The 16079-nt window shown below is 41.2% G+C and overlaps 1 protein-coding gene across 4 annotated transcripts in view; it reads left to right on the forward strand.

Moving 5' to 3' along the window:
* Nucleotides 1-7118: 7118 nt before the first annotated feature.
* The window catches only part of KLC1 (kinesin light chain 1), a 46963-nt gene continuing 38002 nt past the window's right edge, over nucleotides 7119-16079 (forward strand). For all 4 annotated transcript variants that reach the window (XM_058027069.1, XM_058027068.1, XM_058027070.1 and 1 more), the window contains exon 1: nucleotides 7119-7432. The gene's annotated coding sequence lies outside the window, so the exon portion shown is untranslated. The remainder of the gene's footprint in view (nucleotides 7433-16079) is intronic.

Raw genomic sequence — 16079 nt, forward strand, 5'->3', positions numbered from 1 at the left:
AGGGGGCACTCTGAGTGTGGGTAGGCTGGGTTAGAGATGGGCCCCATGGAGGGAGATCATCTATCCTTATCCTGCATCTGCTCTGTTTCCCAGGAGACAGCGTGAGGAACAAAATATCCAGCACAGACAGTTCTGTTTGCTATTGATTTTTAGAGTGACTCTGCCCTTCTCAGCCCCAGGTCCTGTCTACCATCCATCTTGCCACGGGCACATTCAGAGAAGCCATTTTCTGTACAGACATAATTGGTCATTGGCACAGAAATGACAGAAACCATTGTCACACAGCAGAAGCATTTCCATTTCCCTTTCCCTTGGGGCAAACTGTATTACCATGAAATCCCCAGTATAGTGCAGCTGGGTACTGCCCCTGAAATACCCTCTTAACACAAACTTAAGACAAACTCCAACAATGAAAAGTGGATGTACAATGGCCTCCCATAAAAAATAAGAAATTCCAATCGACCTTGAATGCCAAGTGAATTTGGTATAATTCCATATAGAGCATTAGCTAAGGAAGAGAGAAAAGCATTTAACAGAAGAAAGGGGTATAAAATTTTGGCAAATACTGTGCCATGTGCAGAAAAGGAATACATTAAATGTAAGGGAGGTTTACTGGTAAATCTGACTTGGGAACAAACATTTTGGGTAGTGACCATGGCACAAACAATTGCAGCTCTTTAGGCTCAAGGAAGATGAAGCAAACAGAGCAGAGAAGGGCAAACTGAATAATCAGGGAGATGCAGAATCTCTTTAGAAGAGATTAAGAGTTCAGTTTGTTTAGCCAAGCAAATTGATGGTCATGAGGGGAGAAAGGTGTGCAGAATCTGCTACACAGGTGAGTGGAGGAAGAACCAGCTAAGAGAGTTAAGTAGGAAAGAATCTTCTTTTTATACAATAATTTAATTAAACATATAAAAAAGAAGTCCTATCTGTGAGGATTTCCTTAGAAATGCAAACATATAGAGAAATGAGGACAATCAGTAGCCAGGGAAAAGAGTCAGGAAAAAAAAATAACACAATTTGGCATAATATCTGTATGTATATATTACCCTTGAGAATGCACAGTGAAGGAGTGATGTTCTTGGGCAGGAAGGGCAAGAGCCTGCTTGGTTTTCAATGGACTTTGATAATTACATTTAGAAAAAGACCAGATTAGGTGTTCATCTGTAATGGCTTTTAGACTTCAGAGATTTAGTTGTCTTTCTTTCATCAGTAGGTGCAAATTTCTACTTGGAAAAGGTCGCATACAGCCATATACTGGCATTAGCATTTCTTGTGATTAGCTTATGCATAAGCTTTAATAAAAGGCAGCATCTGAAAAATCACAGCTTCCTTTTTCTCTAAATGTATGTAGGAACCTCAGTGAGAATAAAGAGAATAGATCTCCTATATCTGTGTGAGGAAGCACCAGTTATCCTGGTGCTGAGGCAAGTTTATATTCTAGTCTGTGCCTCTTCCTGATGTTGATTAGAAAAAAAAAATAGTGCTTTTCCTACATTTTCTAAGATTCACTTCTCAAAATAAGAAAAATCTCATACTGCTTAAAGAAACCATCCCAGGTTTACACTGGTGTGTCACTGAAATTACAGCCCTCACAGGTTGGTTGTTTTAGGAAAAAGTGTTTTTCATAATGAAACTCTGGAGGATTTAATGAAAAAAGGTTATCTGTAAGTCTCCTTTGCTGAGGATCCTAAAATGGCTACTGAAATAACCAAGGAAAGACTCTCACCTAATCTAATAGCAAGTAATCTGGCAGGCAAACCAGATGAATTAGCAGATCTCTAAAGGAATGCTGACAAACCATAGAGGTAATAAAGAGCTGGTGTTCTAAGAAAGGGAAGGGGATAATGGAAGCAGTAAGAAAGCAGACACTTAGAAATCTGTAAAGGTGATCCTTTTCTTCCCCTGCTCTTCCTACATGTTCCTGGGTTTGAACAAAGACACATGATGTTGTGTTTGGAAGAGTCTGTTTGTTGTGTTTGTGGAATAAACTTTTTCCCCATCAATACTAGGCTTTATCCCAATATAAAGGTAAAAAAGGGAGCTGAGTCATAGTTGGGAAGTAAGGATATAGGAGGGTGAACAGGAAGTACTGTAACACAGACTGAATGTCTAGTTGTGTGATATTCCAGCCACAGCATGTTTTTTATTTCCTCTGGAGGACCAAATACACTTCTGCAATGGTTCAGTGGCTGAGGAAGGTGAATACAGAAATAAATGTAACTTCCTGTGACTCATATGCAGAGATTAATAATCCTCATAACCTTGAATAAGCAACTGGAACCCCAGGGGAGAATAAACTCACTGAGAAGTGAAAGTATGGAGGAAGGAAAGGAGGAACCTAAATAGGATGTTATCTTTCTTCATGCATAAGCACTAAAAGTCATGCAGAGTGAATATGGAGAAGGGAATATTTCCAAGCCTGAAAGATGCTGGTAGTCAACCATCAGCTGAGTGTGGAACATGGAAACAAGTGAGGAAGAAAGTCACTTCATCTTTCAATGGAATTAGAGATATGATATCAGGCAGAGCAGAAATTGCTGCTGGAGCATAGTGAGTGTGGTGGTGTAAACATTCCCTCGTAGAGGTGGCAACGAATTCCTTGAATGCAAGGAGTAAAAATAAAAGTCTAATCATCATCACAAGCTCTCCTCTGTGAATCCTTAACCTGTTCAGAACTTTGATGTTTAAAGCAGGATCTTGGAGAATACTGACAGTGTCTGTAAACTCATATAGCACAGAGTATTAGAACTTGTCAAAGGGTGGAATCCTTAGCTCCTTGATCACTTTCTACTTTGAAGATAACAGTGGAACTTGGGATATATAAATATAGCTGTGTTGCTGAAACTTTCTAGTATTTTCCTCTATGTTCACATTAATATTGACATGCAAATTCTCTAGCTTTCCAGTGATTATTTTAACTGCATTACCTGAGGTTTAGAAGTCTGTTTTTCAAAACATAATTGTTTTAAAGCTAATTGAATGGGCTGCTTAAACCTTTCATTCAGTATGTTATGTTCCTTAGCAGCAGCACAACTCTGTAATAACTGAGAGTTAAAAAAAGATCTTGTTAACAAAATGTCCAGTGCAAGTATCCTGCTCTGTTTTAAAAATATAACAGAAATTAGGTGTTAAGATTTGAATTAACACTGCATGCTTTATTTCCTTGTTATTTCTCTGTGGAGAGAAAACAGCAGGGAAAAGCAAACTGGCTTCCATTTGTTAGAGCTTCCTAGAAATCCTTGTGACTCTGAAAAAGGAGAATTCACTTGCATGTAAATAAAGCTTATTGACTTGGGAAGCAGGATCATGATCAGTGTTTATTTTACTTAGAATTAATGCCTTGCCTGACAGTGGGTTCCCAATGGTAAGTTCAGGCATTTGACAATGAGTCAAGCAAAGCAAAACACAGTCCTTTTACCCCAAAGTGCCTGAACTCCCTGACAAAAAGGTAGCTCTGCATGCAGTAATTGCACATATGAACAAAAGAGCTGGGCTAAAATTGTGCCTAGGACTGGGTACTTGACACTTCTGAGTCTGGTTTTTATGTTTCCTCTTTTCCATAAAGGATGTTCTTTTAGGAAATACAAACTAAAACATATGCAAGTGTCAAGTGGTTGTGATGAAAAACCAGATAGGTTGCTGAATCTGGCCTTTCAATATTTATTATTGCCAGGATGCTTTTAAACAGCACTTTAGCAGCAGTTGAAATTACTCCAATATAGTACTTTATCGTGGCCATATTTCTGAAATGAAGTCATAGATTTTATAGACTATAAGATTAGATTGAAAAAAAAATAAAATTCTCTTTTGGTAGATTCTCTAAGATATATATCCAAGAAGGATATTTTTTTTTTAGTACAATAGTGTGCTGGTGGCATTTGGCCAGCGTCAGCCCATCACAAGTGGTAAAATAAAATGACTCACACTTCTTAAATGAAGTGAACCTGAATTTCTTTAGAGGCTTGCCCCATTTGTGGATGTCAGTTAAGCTGACCTCAGTTTGCTGTGTGTATTTCTCACACTGTTGCACTTCAAAAACCACTGAGCTTTGTGCTGCATTAGTTGAACTGTTTGCTTTTTGCTCTCCCACTGTGAATTACAAACCTCCCTCTCTCTTCCAGGGAAAGAGGGAAATTGGTATATTGGGACTAAAGAATCCAGCACTGTAAACAATGTGTTATGGGGTTATGTTTTGGTGTGCACTCAGAAGTCTGCAGAAAAGCATGGTGACCTTGCTGGTGATAGGCAAAGGATCATAGGAGCCACCATGCTTGGAGGTGTTTAAGCAAAGACTGGACATGGCACTTAGTGCCATGGTGATGTTAGGCCATAGGTTGGACCTGATGATCTCAGAGGTCTTTTCCAACCTAATTGATTCTGTGATTGTGCATTATACTAGAGACAGCATGTCTCGATAATTTTATCAAAATATCAGGGCATGCAGTACAACTAGTTCCTGAAGAGAAAATGGAAATGTGGGCAGTGAATAGTTTTAACTGCTAGATGAACTTGGATAATTCTCATTAGATGAGACAGGAAAAACAAGATCCAAATGAAGAGGAACTCTTTGGATATTTCAGGTCAGGCAGTAGCTTGAGGAAAAATCATCTTCACCAAATCTGTCCTGTGTCTAACTTCTGCTGTGTGCCATAAACAGAGAGGAGTAACACTGCACCATAGCTCCATTGAGCTAATCAGCCTTCCTGCAGGAGGGAGCTTATAGTGTGTGCTGTTTATGTGGGAAATTGCCAGGATGCAAATACTTGATTAGCCAGCATATTATGAATCAGGGTCATAGCTGGAGTAGTTGCTTTGTTCAGAGATGCTCACATCCCTGGGGTAAGCAGCTAATTGCAGGAAATCTTTTAAAGCAAATGTGTGATAGGAAGAAAGCAATGAATATTGTTTATTCAAAAGGCAGGAGTGGTTCCTTTGAATCAGTTCTCTTGCATAATTATGTAATTAGAGCATGTTCTATTTTTAATTAAATCTCTTGCATATTCATGAGAATACTCTGAACCTGTGTACCAATTGGCATAACTCTTTAAAATGTAGTTTGTGTAAAGGAATGCCCTTCAATCTTTTTTCCCCTTTCATATTACTGTGCAAAGAGATATTTCACATTGTTATAATTAGGTTGTATTGCCTGTCAAAACTAGAATGTTGTTAATTAAACCATTAATATAAAATTGCCAGAGAAAAGTTGTAAATGGAGATGAATAACTCAAGAAACTGCTGCATGGAAATATTTGTATCAAAACTGGGTTTTGCTGGACAGATTCAGCTGTGTAAGATATCAACCTGAGAGTGGAATTCAGTAAGTATACTTTATTTTCCTCAACTTTTCAAATCCAGCAATGATTCTCTGTATTTACAGTCTGAAGACTATCCATTCTCCCCTAACTCTGCTTTGTTTCTTGTGGGCTTCTGTCACTCTTCCTGTTCCTCTGCCTCTTTGACAACAACATTAGTTCTGATTCCTCTTCCAACTTCCTGCTTATTCTTAGGAGCGTTGCTTTGTCACCCAACTCTCGTTCTCACATCTGCTCTTCTGTAGACTTGCTCAGCATTGTATATGAGGGCAAACATACTTAAGCTCTGCTTTCCCTGAATATTTTAAATATTGCCACTTAGGTGAGGCTGCATATTTTGATTTACCACTATACCTCTGTTCTTCTATTAGGTTATGATTCATACCCTCTACATACTGCAGGGACTAAATGACCATTGCAGGTGCCCTCCAACTGAACAATGCTATTCTATTCTATGTGGAGCCCAGGTGATAATCAATATAACATCACAATATAACAATAGGTTGTCACTAATCCCAGATGATTTACAATGTACATTTTACTGCTTTGCTATATTTAATGTTTTGGGTATTTAGTTTTTTGAGGTTTTTGTTGTGATTGGTTTTGTTTTGTTTTTTAAACTGTTCTTTTTCATATTTTTTTTCCTATCTTATACCTCAATTCCTTCCATCTTTCCTTTCTGGACTTAACTTCTACCTAGTGAAATATAACACAAAGAAAATACAGTGGCTGTTCCTCTCTAGCGAGAGTGGGAATGAAATTGGAAGCTGCAAAGAAATAGTTCTTGTGACAAGTGTCACTGTGTTCTCATGAAAGTCTTACTTTTCATGTGTAAAACTGTGTATGAGCAGGGATTTTTCACTTACTTCCATGCAGAACAAAGACAAGGGCACTGAAATATATTAGCAACACACACTGAGCTCTGTGTGGGGGCCCAACCTTCAACATGTCCTTCAGCCGATTTCTCTGTGACTTGCTCCATGAGCTGCTGCACACTGCGGAGATTTTCAAGCACATTTCATGAAGTCATGGTTGGAAGAGACCTTCAAGATTATGCAGTCGAATCATCAACCCACACTGCCCCTGTAACCCCATGACCACTGAACCACACTGCCCAGTGCCACATCCCGGTGCCTCTTGAGCACCTCTGGGGTGGCGGCTCCACCACCTTCCTGGGCAACCTATTCCGGGGAGTGATGAGGTTCCTCCTGAGCCTCCTCTTCTTGAAACCAAACCAACTCAGGTCCCTCGGCCATTCCTCCTAAGATATGTTTTCTAGACCTTTCACGAGCCTTGCTGCCCTTTGCTGGATACACTCCAGCACCTCCATGTCCTTTTTAAAGGGAGCAGAAGATTTTCCCAGAGGCATCCAACTGAGATGGGGACATCAGTTTCACGATGCCATAACCCTGAACTTCTTTCCACCACAGAAGGTCAAACCAGCGCCAGGAGCATCAGCAGTGGAGCCCCCTTGGAGCGAAGCCGCCCCAGTGTCACCGAGGGCGCCCTGAGGAACCGCCGGGATCTGCTCTCCGCTGACATCCACTCGAGGCGGACGAGGCGAATCTCAGCAGGGTTTAGCGCGGCCCGCACCGGCAGCCTCGGGGATGCACCTGGAGCCCCGAGCTCCCTCAGAGCATCCCGCCGGCGCCGCCCGCTGCCGCGGAGGGTGACGCCATGAGGGGGGGCGGTGGGGGAGAAGGGCGCGCGGGCGCTTGTGGGAGAAGGGGGGGCGCCGCCATGTCAGGCGGGGCGGGAGGGAAGGAGGGAGGGGAGCGCGGGGCGGGACAGGGGCGGCGGCCGCAGCCGCAGCAGCAGCAGCCGGGGCGGTGGTGGCGGCTGCCGGCAGCTGTCAGCGCCCGCTCTGCCGGCGCCGACCACCGCGGCCCTGCCAGCGCCTTGCGGGAAGCACTGGGTCCGCCGTGGTGCTGACTCGCTTCTTTCACGCCTCGCCTCCCTCTCTCCGGTCCTCTCTCCCCCCCAAAAACCCTTTTCCTTCCTCCCTTTCGCCCGCCCATCGCTGACATCCTCCTCCGGCCGCCTCCCCGCCCCGGGCTGCGCGGCCCCCGCCGCCCCAGCGAGCGCTGCGCACATCGCCCGAGCTGCAGCACCGAGCGGTGAGCGGGGGCAGCCGGCCGGGCCGGGCCGGGGCCGGCGGGCCGGGACCCGGGGCGGGTGTGTTTGGGTGTGGGTGCGTGGGGTGTTCAGCTCCTCTCCCTTCTCATCCGCCGCTGCGCAAACAACAAAAGGCTGCGCGGGCCGCCCGGTCCCCCCGCAGCGCCGCCGCTGACAGCCGGCCCCGTCCTTTGCGCGCCCAGGGCGGGGTGGCTTTTGGGGGAGGCTTTTTTTGGGCGTTTTGTCACTTGCGCTCGGCGCTCGGCTGCGGGCAGGGGTACGTGCCTGGGGATGGGCATCGGCTCGGCTTTGTCCCCGTTTCCTGTGCCGGCTCCCCCCGGTGCTGCGGCGGGCGCCGCCCTGGGAGGGAGCGGGCAGAGAGGGCTGGGGAGGCTCCGGCCTGCGGCTCCGGGCGTGCGGCGCTTTGTCTGCGCTCCCCCGGCGCCGGGGCTGCGCCGTGCCAGGGCGGAACTGCTGCGGGAGGGCGAGGCTAGGACAGGTCTGCTTTGGGCTTTGTACACAGTGACCGGATTTATGCAGTGTAGGTCACCTGCCGGGCTGTGGTCCGAGGGGATTCATAGACTTAGGTCTTGCCCGGATTTCTGCACCTCCAGAATAAGGAAAGCATTGGTTAGAAACAGGTTATTCTAGCAAAAATACATAATTGATTTAATTGATAACTAATTGTATCTTTAGAGCAGAGATTGATTAGAAGGACACTTTAAAACCTTACTTACTTAGCTTTGGTCTTTCTGATATTTCTAAGTAACAAGATGCCAGATTTGTAGATCTGCATAGCAGTTGAATGTAATCAGAATAAGGAAACTTCTTGACACTTGATTGAATTCTGTGTTCTAAGCATATTGAAGCACATTTTAATGGCCAAGGTGGTATCACCTAGTGTAATACTCTTGTGTGGCTTTTGAAGGTGGCTAAATCAATGATGGTGCTTTTTTTTTTTTTTCCTTGTGTTAATGATTTCCATTAGTGGGTATGATGTAAAAGTAATATCAGTACTCAAGATACTTGTCATGAAGTCAGAATACAAACTCAGAAAAGAAAACTGGCTAGGAAAAAGCAAAAGTCTGTTTTTATAGTTTGCTCTGAACAGCAAAATTATAAGCCAGTGTCATTCATATAGCATGCTTTCAAGTTTACACATAAAAATACAAAAAACTAAAACAGTTAAAATTCATTTTTAGCTGTGTTGTGCTTGACAGAAGGTTTAACAACAACTGCTCTGAAAGTAATTGTCTCTTTCACTTCCAGTTTTGCATTTGCTCATCACATAAATAGGAAACTTATGCACAAAGGGTGTGCATTGGAAGCTAAAGAAGAACTGTTGAGGTTTTAGACAGCTTAGCATTTTGATTAAAAAAAAGAAAAGCCCAACAAAACGGAAAGCAACACCTTTTAGAATGCACTGTTGATTTAAAACTCTTTTGGAAAATAGCTTTATTTTAATTGAGTGTGAATTCCAGAGCTTCAGCGAAACATGATAGAGGATGTTATAACCCTAGGATTACAGATACAATTGGAAGTTACACATTCAGCATTTACTGGCAGCAGAGAGAAAGCTGATCCATCTGGTGAGGCTGAGCAGAAGACCTTGCAAGTCACTTGCGCAATTATTTTTGTGACCACATGGTTTAGGAGGACCTTTCCCATGAAATTAGAACAGCTATGGAGAACTCTTGCAGTTCCATTTAGGTAGACATTTCACATAATGGAGAAGCATGTGGGTAAAGGCAGGGAATTTAAATTGTCCATTCCTGAAACTCGCTCACCAATGCAGTATCACTTCTGCATCACGTTGCAGTTAAAGTTTGGCAGCCTTCGTGTTTCTGACGGATGATGATGGAGCTGGACAGTTCCAGTAATCAGAAATTCTAACAGCAATTTGAGCATAGTTTCTCTTTACTTGCTGCTATATATAACTAAAAAAGAGTATAAAGTTACCCCCCAAAGGTCCTGTGAAATAGCTTCATGAATTGTTTGCCAGATTCCTATGATATGGTTAGTACTGCCTTTTTAATGGAAATGGATTCTTTTAAAAGGTCTGTGTTTGACAACAGAGGAGTCACATAGATAATTTGAAATTAAATATGCAGGAGTCAATTCTGAATGTTTTTGACACAGAACAAAATACACTGTACAGACATTTAAGGGATATAAGGACAACTGCTGCTTCCTGTGTTTGTGCAGAACTTGCCATGCTCATGTCAGAAACCTCTCACTCATGTGCTGCTCATACAGTACACATATCTCTCTCTGTGTGTATCTTTTTGTGTATATACACATACCTACATATGTCTCTTATTTAATTGGGAATTTGGGGAAATACTGTAGCCTTGTATTCAGTTCTGAGTCCATTTAATGCAGCTTCTGTTTCTCTTGAAATGTGGGCTTGTGCAGTTACTCTTTCATCTCTTCTGTTTGACTTCTCTGGCAGACGTGCAATTGAATTTACTCTGGGATTGATAGCATCTCTCCAGTTGCATAGCTCATGATTATTTTAAAACTCAATTTAGTGTACAAATACTTGTAAAATAAAGTTTTTATAAGAGGAGTAACAAATACAGAAATCTGGGTAAATTCATGAATAAGCAAAGTGTACTCTGTGTACAAAGAAAAGTATATTTGGTGTTGAAGAGCAGAGTTGCAGATATTGATGGGGACAAGCATGCTAGGTCTAGTTAAATTAACATTTTTGTAGTCAGTATTCCTCCAGGGTGTTGTTCAGTATGACACAACTGTTGTAAAAATGGACCAATTCCATCATCATGGCAATAAAGTGGGTAGCCACAGGCTTTCTCTTAATTCAGCCTTCATAATATTTCACATTTCTAAAGTATTTCTAATTGTTTTACAAGAACACAGTATTTACCTTGACCAAAGTTTAGAAAAACATTTATTTTCGATGTTAACTCTGATTTTCCTTCAAGCAAAAGCATGACAAACATACTGTCTAAAATGTATTTGTTGTACCCAAGTACCAGCCAGAGACACCTTGTTCACTCTAAAAAGATTCCTGTTTGACTTCAAAATAGAACTGGTTGTAGCAGTTACCCTGAGTCAGAGTCAGCTTCAGGTGTTCTCGAGGTAATAAAGTCTTTGCAGCGTTTGATTTAGTGAAACATTTTCCTCTCTGACAGTAGGATATAGAAGGAAGTGTGGTTCCTTTGAAAATTACCAAAAAAAATGTCTGACCAGAGAAAGGTGCCCTTTTTGTGACTTGGATTTGCTGAGATATTTGTTGTCGTCATCTTCCGGGATTTAAATTGGGCACTTCGTTATGAGGATTAGAGCCAGAATTGCAGATGCTCTCAGTGATACAGGAATTACTTCCAGAGGATTCTGTGGGAAGTGTTTTATAGTCATCAGGCATGAGATGACCCTATACATGGGGATTTTTGTGCTAGACAATTAACATGCTTAATAATAAGAGGCCATGCTGAAAGGGCAAGCTTGAGGGCTGAAGGTTGTGTGTGTGCTTCTAGTACAATAATATATTTGGGAATGTGAACAGAGAATGAACACTAAATTAACATTAGAGATGCTAATTTCTTTAAATGTGTAAAGGCAGTCTCTGATAGTTGACAGTTTCTTCAGATTCAGTCAGCTAAGAAAACAGAAGCAAGTAATAGTATCTGTGTGTTGATTTAATCCCTGTTTGTTTCTTTGAATCCAGCTTATCTCCCAGGAATGCTGCTATTTAACTGCAGTAAGAAACAAGCTTTACTCTGGAAGCTGTATTTTGGCATTTGGCATGTATGTAGAGTTAAAATGAATTTAGTTTGTCAAATAGTTATTGTTGGTCGTGTTTCTTGCTGAAAATGAGGAATATGGGCTCATGCCATCTTATATTTCCAGCATGCTTGTTGTCTGTTGTCTGCTTAAATGGACATATTTTGTACATGGTTTCTCAAGATCAAGTCTTCCTTACAAGTGAAAACAGTAAAATATCTTTTGTGAGTAGACTTAAAAGTGAGCAGTTTCATATTTTGATTATTTTGTAAATACCCACCATAAACCAAATTCATCATATTTAGATTTTCTTTCTGGGATTATGTCAGAAACCTAGCTGATTTTATTAAATTTAAAGTGACTAGAAGAAAGGATGTCACCAATCTAGTGGATTGTACTGGCTTCCTTACATATCTGTAGGGTTGGGGTGGAGGCTAATTATATTACATTTACTGTGGGATGTACCCCAGCAAACCATTTCAAAAGTTAACACTGCAGTTATGTTCAAAAGTTTCAAGAAATGTCTGACATAAACAACCTTTTGATACTATTTAAAAAGTTATATCTACAAGTTAGTCTTTTTAAAGGACAATACATATATTTTTCAGGATTACCAGGTAAATTATTATCTTCATTCTCACCTGTGTTTGTATGTAGTAGTTAAGTAGTTAATGTTAACAAAAAATTAAGAATACTGGCAGTGTGCTATGATTAGAACTTGTGAGCCATTTCTCAGTGCAGAGGCTGGTGGTTTGAGCTTTGGAAAGGATTGCAGTAACTGCATTCCTGCCCTGTATCCCGAGTTTGTTCCTTCCAGCTGACAGTAGCTGAATGATTTGCAAACCATGTCATTATAGATTAGGGACTGGCAGGGAGGAGCAGGGTGTGTGTTGGTGTGGTTCTGCTGCTTTCTTTTTGTTTTTCTAAATAATATTTTATCTTAAGATTTAGGGCTTTTATGAATGTTCCTTTATCAAACAATGTCAGCCTGAACAATGTGGAAAAGCCAGAGTTTCTTTCTCTTCTGGCTTGAGCAGCTTCCATTTCAGAGAAGCTGCTGTTACTCTGTCATCCCTCCTGTCTTTGCCATGAGTGGATTTTAGTGTATCCCCACCTTTAATGTTTCAATTGTTCATGTGCTTAAACTGGATGTTCCACCCTGCTCTCCCCCAGCTCCAGGTCACATTTAGAGTGTATTTAAAGGGAGGAGGGTTGATGAAAGAAGTGGATTCATCTCTCCCTCACAGTGGCAGAGTGCAGTCAGATTAATCCAACTAGTGGGATGGTAATATGTGAGGACACAGGGGAGGTTATAGTTCTGAGCTGGGAGGGGCACTACAACCTCCTGTAATGTTTCTGTTGACAGAACAGGAATATATAATTGATCTCTAAGGATGCAGATGAAATGTTCTTCAATCTCAGTGCTGGTTTATGTAGTTCCACAGTCCTGCTGCTTGTTCCCTTTTCCTCATTCCATCAACACAGCTGGGGAAATAAGTGTATTTTGGTTGGCCTGAACCTTTTCTCTTTTCTGTCCCCTCACTTCTGACAGTTAAATAATCCAGTAAAAGGCACATACCTTTATTTTGATTTATTATGACAGGGATGTGGATGAAGTGTGTGGCTGAATGAGGAGCAGTGCCCGGTTATGATGTGTAGCCATAGTCTTGGTGAGTAAAAGAGTGCTCAGGGTCAGGTGTTTGCAGGAAGCCAGACCAGATGATTCAGTCTCTAAATTCCTCTGGACATAGAAGGCAATAATGTGTGGGAAAAAAAAGAATGTGCTGTTGTAGTGATGTAGTGGCCCAATTCAGTATAGTAGCATTCAGTATAATGAATATTACTGTATTGAAACATGGAGGGGTGCAGAAGTCAGGCTGATGATTGGCAGTGTGTTAGATTGCAGGATAGTGACCTGGAGGTCTTACTAGAGGTGTGAGGGAATGAATCCCCAGAAAGACATGTTAATTTTGAGGAATGTTGTATTTTGGGAAGATGAGATGTGTGAACCTGAGGACTATGGCTGTGGTAAGGCAGAGTTGTGTTTAACAGAGAGGATGTAATAAAACTGCTTAATAAGATTCTGGTCTGGGAGCATTCTGGAGCAGATGATACTGGTCCTTGCTAGGCACTCCCAAGGGCTTAAGAAATCATACAGAGATGAGATGTAATATTTTCTTATGGTACTTACAGGTGTCATAGCCAGATGTCCTAATTTTTAAAGAATTTGTTACCCATTCTATACCTTTTGAAAAAGCCAAGAGGCACCACAGGGTGACTTTGTCTCAGAGTCTCAGTAATTTGCTGTTACTTAAATACATCCTTCCATTGTTCAGAACATAGATAAAGGCAGATTATGAATCAATTACTTTGCTTTTAAGTACTTTTTATTCAATTAGTATCAATTTCTCTCCCTGGAGTTTTAAGAAAAAAATCATATTCTGCATGTTGATTCTAGCCTGCACTTAAAATACTGCTGTTGGAATACATTGTTTAATTAAAGAAAAATATCTTGGGTTTGGAATTTGTGCTGAATGCAGGTGGAGAGCAAAGATGCACAGCCCATTTTGGAAGGGGTTTGAATTACAGTGACTGCTTGTATTTTGTGTGGCCATTGAATCTCCATCCACACCCATTTGTTAGGATAACAAATAGCTTGAAACTTTGCTTGCTGACTTCTGTTTTTTCTTTTCCTTTTTTGCGCTGCAGCCTGTAGTGTGGCTGCACATGGAGCAGTGCTTGCAGGCACATGACACGGTGCTGTTAATGGTGTGCTTGTTTTAGGGGCCACTGTTCTGCCATCCTCGGGAGGGGGTGCTTTCCAAACAGATCATCCAAGTGAGATGCTTTAAAAAACAATATTCAAATGAAACTTTTAGCTTCTGTGTTGATTTTCCAGTTAGTGTGCTCTTGTTCTGTGTCAGTCCACCAGAAGAGCAGTGTCCTGCAGCAGGGTGGGGGGAACTGTCCTGTGAATGGTGTCACCACAGTGAGGATTTCAGAGTCCCAAAGGGACCCTCTGTGCCCAGCACTAGCTAAGGTAAATCAGGAATGTGAAAGATCACTAGAGAAGGGGTTGGGACTATGGTTTGGTCCTCAGGTGTGAGTGCACAGACTGTTAAGGTGCCTTTGTGAAGTGTTGAGTGAGGGCCTGCTGTATTGCTCAGCACCTCCTGACCCAGGAGAGTTCAGAACATCAGAATCAGGCCTCCAGATTATGGAGTACTCAACAAGGAAATGATTTCCAACCTTACAGCTAAGTCAGCTTTCTGCAGTTGTAGGTAAGAATCACTGAGTGATATGTTTTTCTAGATGGTTGTATCATTTGCTGTTTTTTCTATGAACTAAAATATGTAAGGTATAAAAAAAATTGTTCTCATAACTGGTTGTTGCCATTGAAAGTGTTGATTTTAATGTAATATTGAATGGGTTAGCATTGATTCTTTATCAATATTAAAGGTTATGCCTGAACAGTTTGATTGTGAAACTTTTTCTGCGGCCTTTTTAGTGGTTTTGCATTTCTTTTTTTAATTATTGAAGGAGGAGCAGGAGGAAGATACTTTCCCTAAAGCTTGAAGAGACACTGCATGGTTTTGCATCTTAATGTGAACTATTAAATAGCTTCAAAATCCAATGTAAGGATTTGTTAAAGCTAAAGGCTGCTGTGTGCTGAAACACTGTTAGTGGATGTTCCTTTTATGCCTGCAGAAGAAATTGCTTTTTTTTCTTGTTTCAGTCCAAATAACCCTTTTCTTCAATGTCATCAAGCATGTAAGAGCATTGTAGTCAGTACCCACAGCAAATTGTCAGCAGAGCTTTCTCACATGGATGCAGTGATATGAGGCAAGCTGTGGCCTTCTCTGCCCTTCCTGAATGCATTTTCCAGATCTTTATGGGTATGCTATAAAAAGTAGATTTGGTTAAGATAATAGAATTGATGTTAGCAAGTGGAAGCTGATAGCATTTCTAATGTATTCTGGAAGGCTGATTTGATGGGAACATTCCTGTGCTTCTACTTAAGTGCTGTTTAGAGATTAGATAAATAGATAACATAAATGGATGCTTGCTTTGATTAGTCAATAAAGCAGGTTTTGTCCAAAAATAACAATGCAAAATGAAAGAGCTAGAGTTAAGCTGAAAAAATGTTTTGTCTACACTATTGAAAGCTTCAAATTGCAAGACAGGTAGCTTTGAATGTTGCTGTATTTCCTCTTGTGCTACGTGCCCTAACCCTAGTCCAGTCTCAAAGTCTCTCACACCAGCAAGAACCAGCCTTATCAAAACATTTATCAAAATTCACTGAACACCTGTTTGCACAAGGTGGCCAGTCCATGAAGAGCCAAGTGCTATTTTCACACAAAAATCAATGCAGGTTCTTGGAATATTGAGGGGAAAAACTGTGTCATTTGATAGTGATGATGGATCTGTTACTCAGACTTTCTTGACAGTATTTATTTTAGAATACAGTCAAAATTTCCTTTCAATCCACTTAAAGTAGATAATTTATGAAGCATGTCCTTGTAACTACAAAATACTAAACTACAATACAATTTTTGAACAATTAGCCTAGATTTCTCCTGATGTATCTTTGATTCTTGTGACAAGACTTTTTAATAATTAAAGGTAATTATAACTACTTTTTAACTTGTTACACCTCTGCCTTCTGATTCATTTAAGATAGTTTATTCTGCCTTTATGTAACTGCTCTTGATACAGTCATGACCTTTTTGTTAAAGTGATCCAGTGAGGTGGGCTTTGTTGTCATCTCTCACAGGAGAAGGCAAATCTCCTGTGGCCTAAACTGGAGTGTTGTGTCAGTGTTTTAGGGAGGGAAAAAGCTCTCCTTTCTCAACATCCATTGGTGGCTGCTTGAAAGTGTTTTATTAGTGCTCACAGAAGCTG

Source organism: Melospiza georgiana, chromosome 6, assembly GCF_028018845.1.
Source record: "Melospiza georgiana isolate bMelGeo1 chromosome 6, bMelGeo1.pri, whole genome shotgun sequence".
Lineage (NCBI taxonomy): Eukaryota > Metazoa > Chordata > Aves > Passeriformes > Passerellidae > Melospiza > Melospiza georgiana.